This window comes from Pinus tabuliformis, chromosome 9 (assembly GCF_031772625.1).
Source record: "Pinus tabuliformis cultivar Carrire ecotype Pingquan chromosome 9, CPIR1, whole genome shotgun sequence".
Taxonomy (NCBI): domain Eukaryota; kingdom Viridiplantae; phylum Streptophyta; class Pinopsida; order Pinales; family Pinaceae; genus Pinus; species Pinus tabuliformis.
The window spans coordinates 153,172,062-153,184,080 of record NC_142307.1 but is presented as its reverse complement, the minus strand read 5'-3'; positions in this window follow the sequence as shown (position 1 = coordinate 153,184,080).

Genomic DNA, 12,019 nt, shown 5'->3' with positions numbered 1-12,019 from the left:
TGAATCAGGAACACTAGGAGTTGGAGTAACAGGTTCGGAAATTTCAGGTTCTTCGCCTGTTTCACTGGCAGATGAAAAACTACCAGCAAGCTCGGAAACTGTAACAGCTTCGGGATTGTAACCTGTTTCTAATCTTTGGTAATCTGGATGGACTACCAAGGAAAACTCTCCTTCTTCAGGTGAGCCTACTCTACTGCCACTAGGAGGAGTTACAAGGACCTTTAACCCTTCTAAATGACCCGGAATGTCTTCAGGAGATTCACCCCGCGATTTACGGAGTTTTCTTAACAAATCTATTCCGGTAACAATCTCAGGAGACTTGCCCCGAAGTCTACGGGACTGTCTCGGTAATTCCGCCACAATTAAAGATTTTAACTACAACACACGAAAACAAAGTAAAAAATTTCAAATCAAACCACCTAAAGTCTTCTAAAGAAGCAAACAAATTTGAAGCACACGCCTAAATAATCTAGAGCGTCAAACCACACACAAACAGTAGTCTTCCGGACCAAAAGCGCTAGTTGGTGATTAGGCCCAACCTCGCAGGATTCAGTACAGAAATGGTGGGTGGAACAGTTACCCCGGCAACCTGCTTAATGAATAGACTGGACCAAGTTCCTCCACTTTAACCGTCTCGAAGTGAAGCGAACCCCCCAGAAAATCCAAGTGAGTATAACCGACGTCTGCTCCAGGTACAGTGGGACCTTCCCTCCACCGTCACCTTGGGTAGAATCCTAGATATTATGGCCACTAAGGTTACCAATCACAACAATTACACCTGGGGGAACAGTCTAAACTCCGACAGCACGCAAGGGCAGAGTAGCAAGCTCCAATCCCCTTACCGGCTCCTTGACAACAATCCAAGGTTTACCGATAAGTGACCCCTGGCTCCTCGACAATGGTTAATCCGAGGTTTACCGTTTGTAATACGTACTGCCTGGCGTCGTTCCCAACGAGGGAGGAATGATCCCCTCACTGGTTCGGACACGAGCTCGTGCTTCTCCTTTAAGAGGAGCTTTCCCAGAATGTAACTGAAACAATTGGATTTGTTCTACTCAAGATAGACTATCTGTTTGGTTTTGTAGTCTTGGAGAGTTAAGTACTCACCTATTCCAAGACCCTAGCCTAAGCTATGTTGGTGCTTCAGAGCCCTAGAAAAATAAAGATTACTAGATTGATTTTAATTTAAGCGTTACTTTTAAGGTTGTTTCTTAAGTCAAAAGGTGATGGAAGTGAAACCAGTGGTGTGTTGACTCGACTCGAAACCACTACAAAATGCACCTAGAATGATTTATCCACTACTTTACTTTTTCGATGAATTGCTTAACTAAAAAGTTGAGAGAATGCAATCTTTATAAAAGCAACTTCTTAATTGAAGACAATCAAAGAAACAATTCGTTTGTCTTTTCCAAGCATAAAAACATAACCTCTCTTTACATGCACGAAAAAAAAAACTCTTTTCTTCTTTCGAAAACAAAAAGCTACTTGAAACAAGACTTTTTAAGAAGATGTTTTTGTATTTTTCTTTTAATAAAGCAAGTAAATCTAATGTAACCAAAAATCAATCTTAACAACTCTTAAAACCTATGAAAATGCACTCATAAGCAAACTAAAGGCAAATTTACTCTAAGCAATCTTAACGAGGCCAAAACTAACAATGATTATTTCTAAGGTGTTTTACTTGATCACAATCAAATCAAGGACTAGCTTATTGCAGAATCAAAAACTAGCCAAAACAAAACTCTAATCTTTTTGTTCTTTTTGTAAAATGGAAATCAATACTTTATAAACAAGTAATTCGAAATTTGACCCAAAACAACTCAAATGGCAAGTTGCTCACAAAAGGAGACTTTACGACAGGCCCGACTTCTAAGAAGGTTGACTAACCAGAGAGATCTAAGGCTGGACAACTTTCTACTATCAAAGTCACTACAAAGCCTTTCCAAAAATCAAACCCTAGGTCTAAACTTCGTTGAAAACCACTAAAACACTCAAAGCTCACAAAACTAGTTCAGGTGAAAATTCTTGACAGGGTACTAAAGGATCTGGGCAGAAAACACTAAGGAAAAACAAAATCTAAAAGCAATTTAAAGCAAAAATGGAATTTTCTTAAAGTTTACAGGAAGACGCAGGCAACCCGTTGTCACAGGTGCGGCCCCGCTCTGTGCAGACGGCAACAGCGCGTCCAAAGACGCACTGTGCAGTACTAAGAGGGTGCGTCCTTCTGGAAAAATGAAGAAAAACCAAATCTAACTAAATCTAAAGCTAAGCCACCCAAATACTAATTCTCACAGTCAAAAACCAGAAAATAAAAATGATTTTCTCAAAGCAAAGTTCATATAAAGGAAAAGACTCTCTCATTAATGGATTCCCCAGCGGAGTCGCCAATTTGTCACACGGAATCTGTCAAGGGTGCGGACACGACTGACCTTCCTAGAAGTCTAAGACATTCTAATGACAAACAAGACAAAATGGAGTGATCTTTCTCTAAATACACCTTTTACAACATGAAAACTACAAGTGTTTAGGCTTACCTTATTCGAAAACGCTGTTGTTGAAGTCCGTTCTTGACGATCCGGATGAGCTCCTCCTTCAAGTCAATTCCTGCAACCACAAACAATCAAACAATTACCAAGCACTTGCATTTCATATAATAAAACATATATTCAACATGCAGACCAAGGAACACATGAAATAACTCATTAACACAAGCTATTGAGAAAAATAAACCAGTTTGTATTAATAACGAAACAAAGAAACTCTTACAACCTGGCCTTGGTGTTGTGCAAGTTCCTCCCAGGGTCCATCAAGGGTTTTCCTCTACTTTGACAAAGCTCACCCTCTCCCAAGTAGAATCAAGTGAAGACAATCTCTCCTCACAAAGGCTCTAATGGAAGACCTAAATCCTGCAGCATTTACCCAAAGAAAATGTATAGCTCCAACCTCTTCTCCTTCTGGCTCAATGCCTTTATTTATAGTGCTGTAAAGAGGTTATTCAGGTCCACTATCAATGGGATCATCCCCCTCTTTGGGTGGGATAGCTCCCTTATTGATGGGATAAGTTCCCCCTTAATAGAGATACATGAACCAACTGGAGGCGCATCCATTTCATCAAACCGACCTCTAGAATGTTCTAGAAGTAACCACAAGTAACTTTTTCAAGATAAAACTCGCGCATTTTGCCTTTTACAGAGGGACGCACCTGTCCCTTAACATACAGAGCGTCCATGGACGCAGATTTTGTGAACATGGTCAGCGTCCCCGCAGGTAAGGCTAGAGAGAACCTGCGACCCCAGAGATAAACATAGTTTTTACAAGACTTTCTCTCTTCTTTGAGTTTGAGATGGATAACAGAGGCATGAGACTTGCCTAAGAGGGTAGCATGACTGTTGATTTGAGCCATACTAACTGTAAGTAGTCAAGGTGACATTTTTTAGTGTAACACTTATATTCACATAACCACTCTCTATGGGGTGTGAAGTGAAAGGATGAACATGAATCAATCAACCATGCCTCATGATCTACATGTGTACTTGAAGAAGAAGCCAAGTACACATCCCCACCTTCATTTGAGGTGGTTTTCGCCTCTACAGAAGGAGCATCATCAGATACCTTTCCTTTCTCATGAGATTTAGATTTACAGTCCCTTTTGTATTGCCCTTCCTTTCCACATTTCTAGCATACCTTTACATGTTTTCCTGGAGATTTAGATCTCCCACTCGAGGACTTATTTTTGTTTCTATTCTAGGACCGTCCTCGTACAGACGCATCACCATTCTGGCTCTCCATATTTTTCTATCTCATATCCTCGTTAGTAAGGATGAGACTATTTCATCAAACTGCAAAGCACATGCATTGCTACTTATTGCAACAACCAGACTATCCCACGAATCTGGTAGATAACACAACAAATTGATGCACTTATCTTCATTTGAAATTTTAATATCAACAAATAATAATTGGCTTACCACAATATTAAATGCGTTCAAATGCTCTGTCACCAAGTCTCCATCTTTCATCCTCAAGTTATACAACTTTTTTCGTAGGAACGGTTTGTTCACCAAAGACTTAGATTGGTACAAAGTCCCTAACTTGTCCCACAAAGCCTTCACCGTAGCTTCCCCTGATACATTCAGCAATACTGAATCTGAGACACACAATTGTATTGTGCTTTTTTCCTTCCAACAACTTCTTCTAGTCTTCATTGTGTTATAGCTCCAAATCTCACTCTTATGGTTTGCAATGTTGTACTCATGGCCTAGGGAAACCCTTCCTTCCAGACCTGGTCCTAAAATTTAAAAAACAGTGTTTTATCCCGTATACACGACATTTCCCTAAGTTAAACGCGTGTATACACGGGTCTGTGTATATCCAACCCGTGTATATGTATTAAAACACTTAAAAAAATATAAAACTCCTTATTTTCAGGCGGAGATCGCGGTTTTACCTGCTCATCACCTGTTAGTGCCCATGGCCCAACTGTTCCCAACCAACTCCCAACTAAAAAACTACTTTGGGAGAGGTAAAAAAAGACCTCAAAGGGAAGGCCTAAGGGAGGAGAGAAGAGAGAGAAAGGTTATTATGCTGAGATTTTTCCCCTGACCAGGTCTGAAGTCCCTTGTGCCTTATCCACTTCCCCCATTTGTCCAGGAAATCTTTGTTTCCTTGTGTGTTGATGTTCATCCACCATTTATGACATCATGGAGAGAGTCATGGAAGGAGTTTGTTAAAGGCTTGAGGCTGGAACGGATCTGGAAGGAAGATTTGCTTGGAGCCTACTGAAGGTGATTCAGGTGAAAATATTCCTTTTTATGTACTTTATTTGTCTATAATAAAAGAAACACATGTCTTGGTTCCCGAAATTAATCTTCTTCATGTTAATGATAGTCATGTTTAGAATTCATATGTAAATGATTATTTGGATTTCATAACTAACTACCTTTATTTATAACATGAAGATGGTTTCTTTATAATTTTTTGTCCATATACTGTTGTGTTCTTTGAATTGGTTGTTTTGCAGGACAAAAGGGAAGAAGGGCACTCCAAGAAGGGTTTGGACCCTAAAGGCCTTCTCAAACGTAGGACCTAAGGTACGTACCCTTTACAATAGAATTTGCTTATAATAGCATAATGGCTGTGTGAATGTGTGCTTCTTTGAATAGACAACTTTCAGTCTGCTAGGGTTTCAACCCAAAAAGCCCTAGGGGAACATTTCCCTCAATCACATTGGACATTGTCGTTGGTTTAATACCTGGATCTACTACAATCCACTGATCTTTATCCACCAACAGATCCTCCATCTTGATTTTCCACAACTCAAAAATCTGACCATTAAATTTATCGATCTCTATCTTTCCATTGCTCACCATCTTCTTTCACCCCAAGAATCGATCCTGCAGATCTCCCACTGAACAGGGTCTACTACAGGCCCGAACAAAACCCCTCAACAGCAAAGGCATTCCCTTGAAGCCAAAACATCTTTGATACCAAATTTAGGTTTTAACCCCGTAGAGGAATTACCTACATACGAATTCTAAAAATAGAAAATAAACAATGGCGAGAGCATAACACATAAAACAAATATACACAGATATTTTCCACGGATCCCAAAACCAGGACTACCAGATTTATTTTTCAGTATTTTCCTTTCAATGTTACAATACATATATATACATGTTGAAGCATCCATTAACCCTGGATTAGAACATAACCATAGTTCCCTTGACCGGATCTACAAAATACCATGGACCGAAAACCATCGCACCCAAAACCATGTGCAAAATCCATGAACAAAACCATAGGTAGTTCACCCACCTAATATAGGGTCCAAAAAAAATTCCCAGGGCACTGCACTGGACCCCGTAGAGGAAGGCTACCATCCCCCTCAAACCCCCCAACAGGGGGGGCTGCCCCCCCCCTGTGACCCCCCTGTTGTGCTCGGTGCAACGAAGGGCCCCAGCTTCACTACTAGGGCTAGTCATGGAAATAATATAATATAACCCAATAGATATTGCACGCACTACAAAAGAGTGTTATAAGGACTTAGCCTTGACCCTCTAATAGCCTCAATGGAGGGAAAAAAAAGACATTTATAGAGTATTTTGTTTGACTTTTATCAACACTTTAAACTACCAGCGTAAATCCATCTTAAGTATGATTCTAACATGAGATGAGAGCTATCAAATTTCTTGAGATGCAAATTTCTTTTATCGGGGCAAATTAAAATGGTTTTTTTATTATTAATATATTTTTAAGTATATATCAATATTAATTCATATTAAAATATTTTATTGATAAACCACATCGAATATTGTATTATATACAACATCAAAATATTTTATTTTAAGATTTATTATTTATAAATAGATATATATGAAGTTGACAGGGACATAAATTAGTTCACGTAGATCTTCAAATAGTTTTTTTAAATCTCCTGTTGAAATATTTTTGAAAAGTATAAGGTTTAAACATCTTACTCACACATCTTTTTTATTTCTAATTACTTTACAACATATGTTTTTTTAATTATAACCGACATTATTTTTATTTTTATTTTAAACTAATGGACAAACAAATGAATTGACTTACACATCCCCTCATACTAGGCTATAGAAATGAGCCTTTCAACTCAACAAGACACAAATATTCCAAATTTTGTCAAACTTCAAAATTTGACACAATTAAAATCAACAATCTTATTTAATGATTTAATTACATTATTGAATAAATCCCTTTAATATATATATATATATATATATATATATATATATATATATATATATATATATATATATATATATATATAACTTTACTAAAAAAATATTAAGATATCTATATTTTAACAATTATGTTTCATATGCCAAAATATAAAACAGAAAAAGTGATAAGTTCCACCTTTCCACAAAAATTTTCATTCTTCACCATTATACCCAACATCTTTTCATAAAATATATAAAATGGAAGTTTGAAAATACACTTTTAACACTTCCCATTTTTTCTTTTCTTTTATTATTTTCATATAAAAATAAGATAATAATCCAAAAAGTGTGGGAAAATTTGTGTGGTGTTGTAGTCCAAATCAAATTATTGGTTCAAAATTCATAATAAGAATTGAGGATGGAAAGGTAACAACATCCCATAGGTGAGTAGAATGTTCGTCCATTCATTGAAACTAGAACTAACTCACACCTAAAGTCAACCTAATTGAAAATAATAATAATAAATTACTTGAAAATAATATCTCGATGGAAACCCTAGTTCTTTTTACCCACCAAAAGTGGGTGACCCCTAGGAGAAACTTTTCTCCTATTAATCTCTTCCAGTCAGCAACTAGTATCCCCTGAGGGCCACTAGTAGTCGATGACGATATGCCAAAAAAAAATTTCTACAAAATCTAGTAGACTTTAAAGAGGGAAACCCTACAAGGAATAAACTAGACCAAGACAAAACAATAGGATAATTGCCCACTGTCACCACAATCAAAACCCCCTTGTTCTTTATGGATTTTGACTGATGGGAGGAGTCTCAGTATGTGATAAGGTCACCTAATGGATATTCTAAGGTTAGGATATAAGGTGACATAATAATTATTTCTACAAGAAATTTACAATTTAGGTTCAATGCTCCAATGGGAGGCAATTCACTTTCTTGGTAGAGGCTTATTTGATGGGGCATAAGACCTATGGTTTGATTAATGGGTTGTGCATTGGAGAAACAAAAGGTCAAGGTTAAGAGAAAAGGTTTCCAATAATGTATATTATCAAGGTCAAGGCACATGAAACCTTCAAGAAGCCACCAAGTTTAAGGAATACAAATTTAGAGTTTCCCTCTTGGAGCAAACTACTAGGGCTAGAAATTTTATGGATGAAATTGAAGTGGATGACCACAAAAAGGATAGATTTTGTGGAAAATATTTTCCTCTTGATGTTTAGGCTCTTCTATCCCAAAAACTCACCTAGGGATTCACACCAAGCCCTAACTTACTACCTTAGCATCAAAAGGGTTGAAATTTAAAGGAAAGAGAAAATGGATAAGAAGTGTAAATGACCAGCAACTAATTGGACCAGCCTTGTCCCTTAAGAGAATGGAATCTAGGATGAGATAGATTAACCAAACTTGCTTCCAAGGAGGTGGAAATCTGATGTCCTGGCAACAAAATTTCAAGCATTTACCTATGCAATGGAAAAATGGATTTTCATGGGAGAGTTTATAGGAGTTCACCACTAGGAAAATTCATCACATTTTATGTATGAGTAATGCATACAACATTCATCTAGATAGTATTCAACTAATCTTCAAGAAATTAGGGCATAATTTAGCATAAATTAGATTCAATTATTCCATACATTATACATAGATTAAAAAACGTTCAATAATTAAGTGCACTTACAAGATAACATGCAATATTTCCATTCATTAGACAATAATATCTCAAAATAATATCCAATATCAACTCCAAATATAAAAATGCATCAAATATCTCAAATTCATTCACAAGAGAACAAGTCTAAATTATTCTAATGAGGTTAAAACTCCAAGAGGTGTGAAGATGAGTAGTTTCAATGCTATGTTCTTCTACTTATATGAGGCATGTGAATGCCTAATTATCCTAATAGCCCCTCTAAATCATAAAATAATGTGCAAACACTAAACTGGGTCACAAGCCAACCCAGTAGCCTTTGACAAATTAAACGAAACTCCAAATGTGAAAGCCAAAATTTTGATGTCATGCTAGCATAGGCTTGCTTAGGGAAAGTCTTGAGTACAATAGGTGCCTTAGCAAATGTATAAGCCCTCTAAAATAATGGCCTAAGGGTTGGCCCCTAGATCTTTTTCATAAACATCCTGTGGACACCATTTTTTGGTTTGAGGCATAAAATGGATCTCATGAGCCTCATGTGGTTAATATGTCTGACTTTGATCCAAATTTGATGGCACTAGAGATGGTGTTAGCCCACCCATGTCTCAAGGCATGATACAAACCTCATCTTGGCCATAAATCAACTATTTTTCTATGTGATCACTACTAAGCTAGTTGGGGGCATGTTGGTCAGGTGCATCATCCCATAAAAGTCAATTATATAAGGCGAAGTGAAAGAATGTTGTCGATCCTGAAGGTGCTTTTTGTAGCTTGTTTTTCACTATATTTTAAAACTGTGAAAAAGAAAGAAAAATAAATGATATATTTCAAAAAAAAAGAAAATCAAAATCAAAGTCTCAAATAAACATTAAGATTTTGATTTTATGAAGGATGGATTAATATTAGTGTTTAGAATGATGAAGTATTAATTCTATTGGGACCCAGTCATAATTGTTATATAGTTAAATGGTAGGAATTTCTATAGGACGGAGTTAAATTTTGTGTCGAGAACCCTCGATGATTCCAACCCGACATCAGGAGTTGCTCGACTATTATGCCAGCAAGTGCCTCCATAGAGAAGTCAATGATCAGTGGTTGACTATCAATCAATAGCTAATATGATCTATGGGAATGCCCCCAGTGGGCTTCCCCACTCCTGGTGGGTGCCCCGTAGCTTCACATTGAGCGAGCACGTTCCAACAGATCAGTCTTCCATGTCACCATTGTATCACTCCCACGTCACCCCATCACATTGTCATGTCTCATCTACCACTTCATCCATCCCATACATTTCAACTCAACATTAATTTTGTTTTCCCTCCAATTTTCTAGTTTTCCCATAAACCCAATTTAGTCTCATTCTTCCCATTTTATCATTTTCAGTTTTTCATATTTAGCTCGTTATAGTCACTCTCTGACTTAAAATTAAAAATTATCATCACCAGTCACTCGTTAACCAGGTATTTATACGATATATCCACTTGTTGAAGTCTTCATAATGTTAAAGAAAATTATGTTGTCGGGTTCTTCTACACACATTTCTCTCATGGACAATGAGAGGGATGTTTTTGATCCAATTTTCTCTCTAAATCTAGTGGAACTTCGTCAGCATATTTTAGTCAACCAAAAATAGTCCCCTGTGTATGTTTCAATCGTAAATTCTAGTCTTTTTGCTATAAGAATTCCCAAAACCTATGTTTTCCATTAATTTATTTATTGGTTAGTCTCTGCTCTCTACCCTCAGAAGTGTCTTTTGATGATGCATTAGGTGAAAATATATTTTAGGTGCCTTCCCTTTTAATTCAATAAGCCATGGTTTTTCCACCTTGAAATATTTATACCTCATTTTAGAAGAAAAAATGTTGTCAGGTTTTCAAAACATGTTTGGGAAGGATTATGCCTAGATTACCTTATTTTTAATTCCTACAAGAAACCAATTTCCTATACAATCTACTCATTTTTCTCTTGAAACCTTTGTTGAAGATGTAAGACCAATTCTACAAATAATTGCCAAGGTTTTGGGAAAGGAAGATACAGTTGTCATTGACCGAGCCATTTTAGGAATGTTTAATTTAATGCTGCAACCTTAGACTATACTTGATATACCTGCCTATTGGGAGAAACTGGTTAATTCTCAGTTGTCAAACCTTTCTCTTACTAGTTTTTTTAGATTTTTTTCATTAGTGACTTATCTTTTCTTTTCTTGTACACTCATGTGGATAAATTCATTCACCTAGGTCTTAATATAATGGATATGCATAAAAATAAGCAAAAAGCTATGAATTGGACAGATACCTTAAGAAGTCATGCCAATTATGAAGGATTTATATACTTCACTACTTCCTTCTTGTCAGTTGCTTACTCCATTATAAATAGCTCTCATCCACCTTGTGTTTTTCCAAAGGCTCAATCTCTTCTTCATCTTAGAAAAAATATGTAAAATTGGGTGATTAGTTCTAGTTTGAAGGCTATGCTAAGATTAGATTGTATGGAGCAGAGGTTTCCCCTTATAGACTTCCCACATTTGTACCTATGATGCTATTCTCTTTAGAGTTTATCAGACAAATTTTAAATGTTGATCAGGTTCATTTTGTCCCAACAAAGAAGGGGCACTTATTCAAATTTCCAAAAAAAAAATGGGCCTTTTATTGTGAATAATAGACAGGCCATGGAAGTAGTGGCCCAAGATTCTTGAAGGCATGCAATTACAGATGGGTGAAAAATAGTCATATGATCCCCTCATATTATTTCTAAAATAAGAGTTGAAAATTCATATGCTTCTTATACACATGAACCTCGACCAGATGTTGAAAATTTGGCAAATGGTATTCAAAAAAGAGCACAAGGACGAATAGAGATTGAAACTCCACGTCCTACTGAAAAAGGTTTGAAAAGAGGTAGTGAGGACATAATTGATTTGGAAGGTGAAACAGACCAGAGTTCAAAAAGGCCAAGGTTGTCTGAGATAGAAAAGGAGCCTGAATCTCTGGTTGGAGGCTCCTCAACTACAATGGGTTTTCAATTACAATTGGGAGATTCCACTTGTACGCCTTCTTCCCCAGTGCCTGAAGAAACTTCTCAAAGTGTTGTTCCTATTATAGAACAATTATGTGGTCAAATAGAAGAAAGAAATAGGAGGGTGAAAGAAAGTATTCAATCTCATCTTGAAGCACATTCTATTTTTAGATATCATACCAAGCTATTGTATGCCATGGATCTTGAGAGAAATCAAAAGTTGACTTTCTCTCATCCTTTTGCATTGCTTGTTTCATCATCAAGATGTTTTAAAATTGTTAACTTGACTATAGATGCAAGAGAAATCCCATTGTATGACAAGATTAATCTGCACAAGTAAACTGGAGAATTAACATACATTGACTTAAGTAAATCACCCTTGGCTGCTTGAAAAGGTGACGCTTTATTAAGAAATACGGTTAATCAGTTAAAATTGGAAAAGGTAAATTCCAAAGCCTTTTTTAGCCAAAATGAAGAGTTAAAGAAGTTAATTGTAAAAATTGGTGTAAATTCTAAATAGAGGAGTGTTGTAAAAAACCTTTTACAAGGGGCAGAGACCAAAATTCATGTCTTGAGGAAAAATCTAAAATTACATTCTATGGAGCATGGCATGGTCCTAGAGATAGCCCAAGTGGAGAAAGAAAA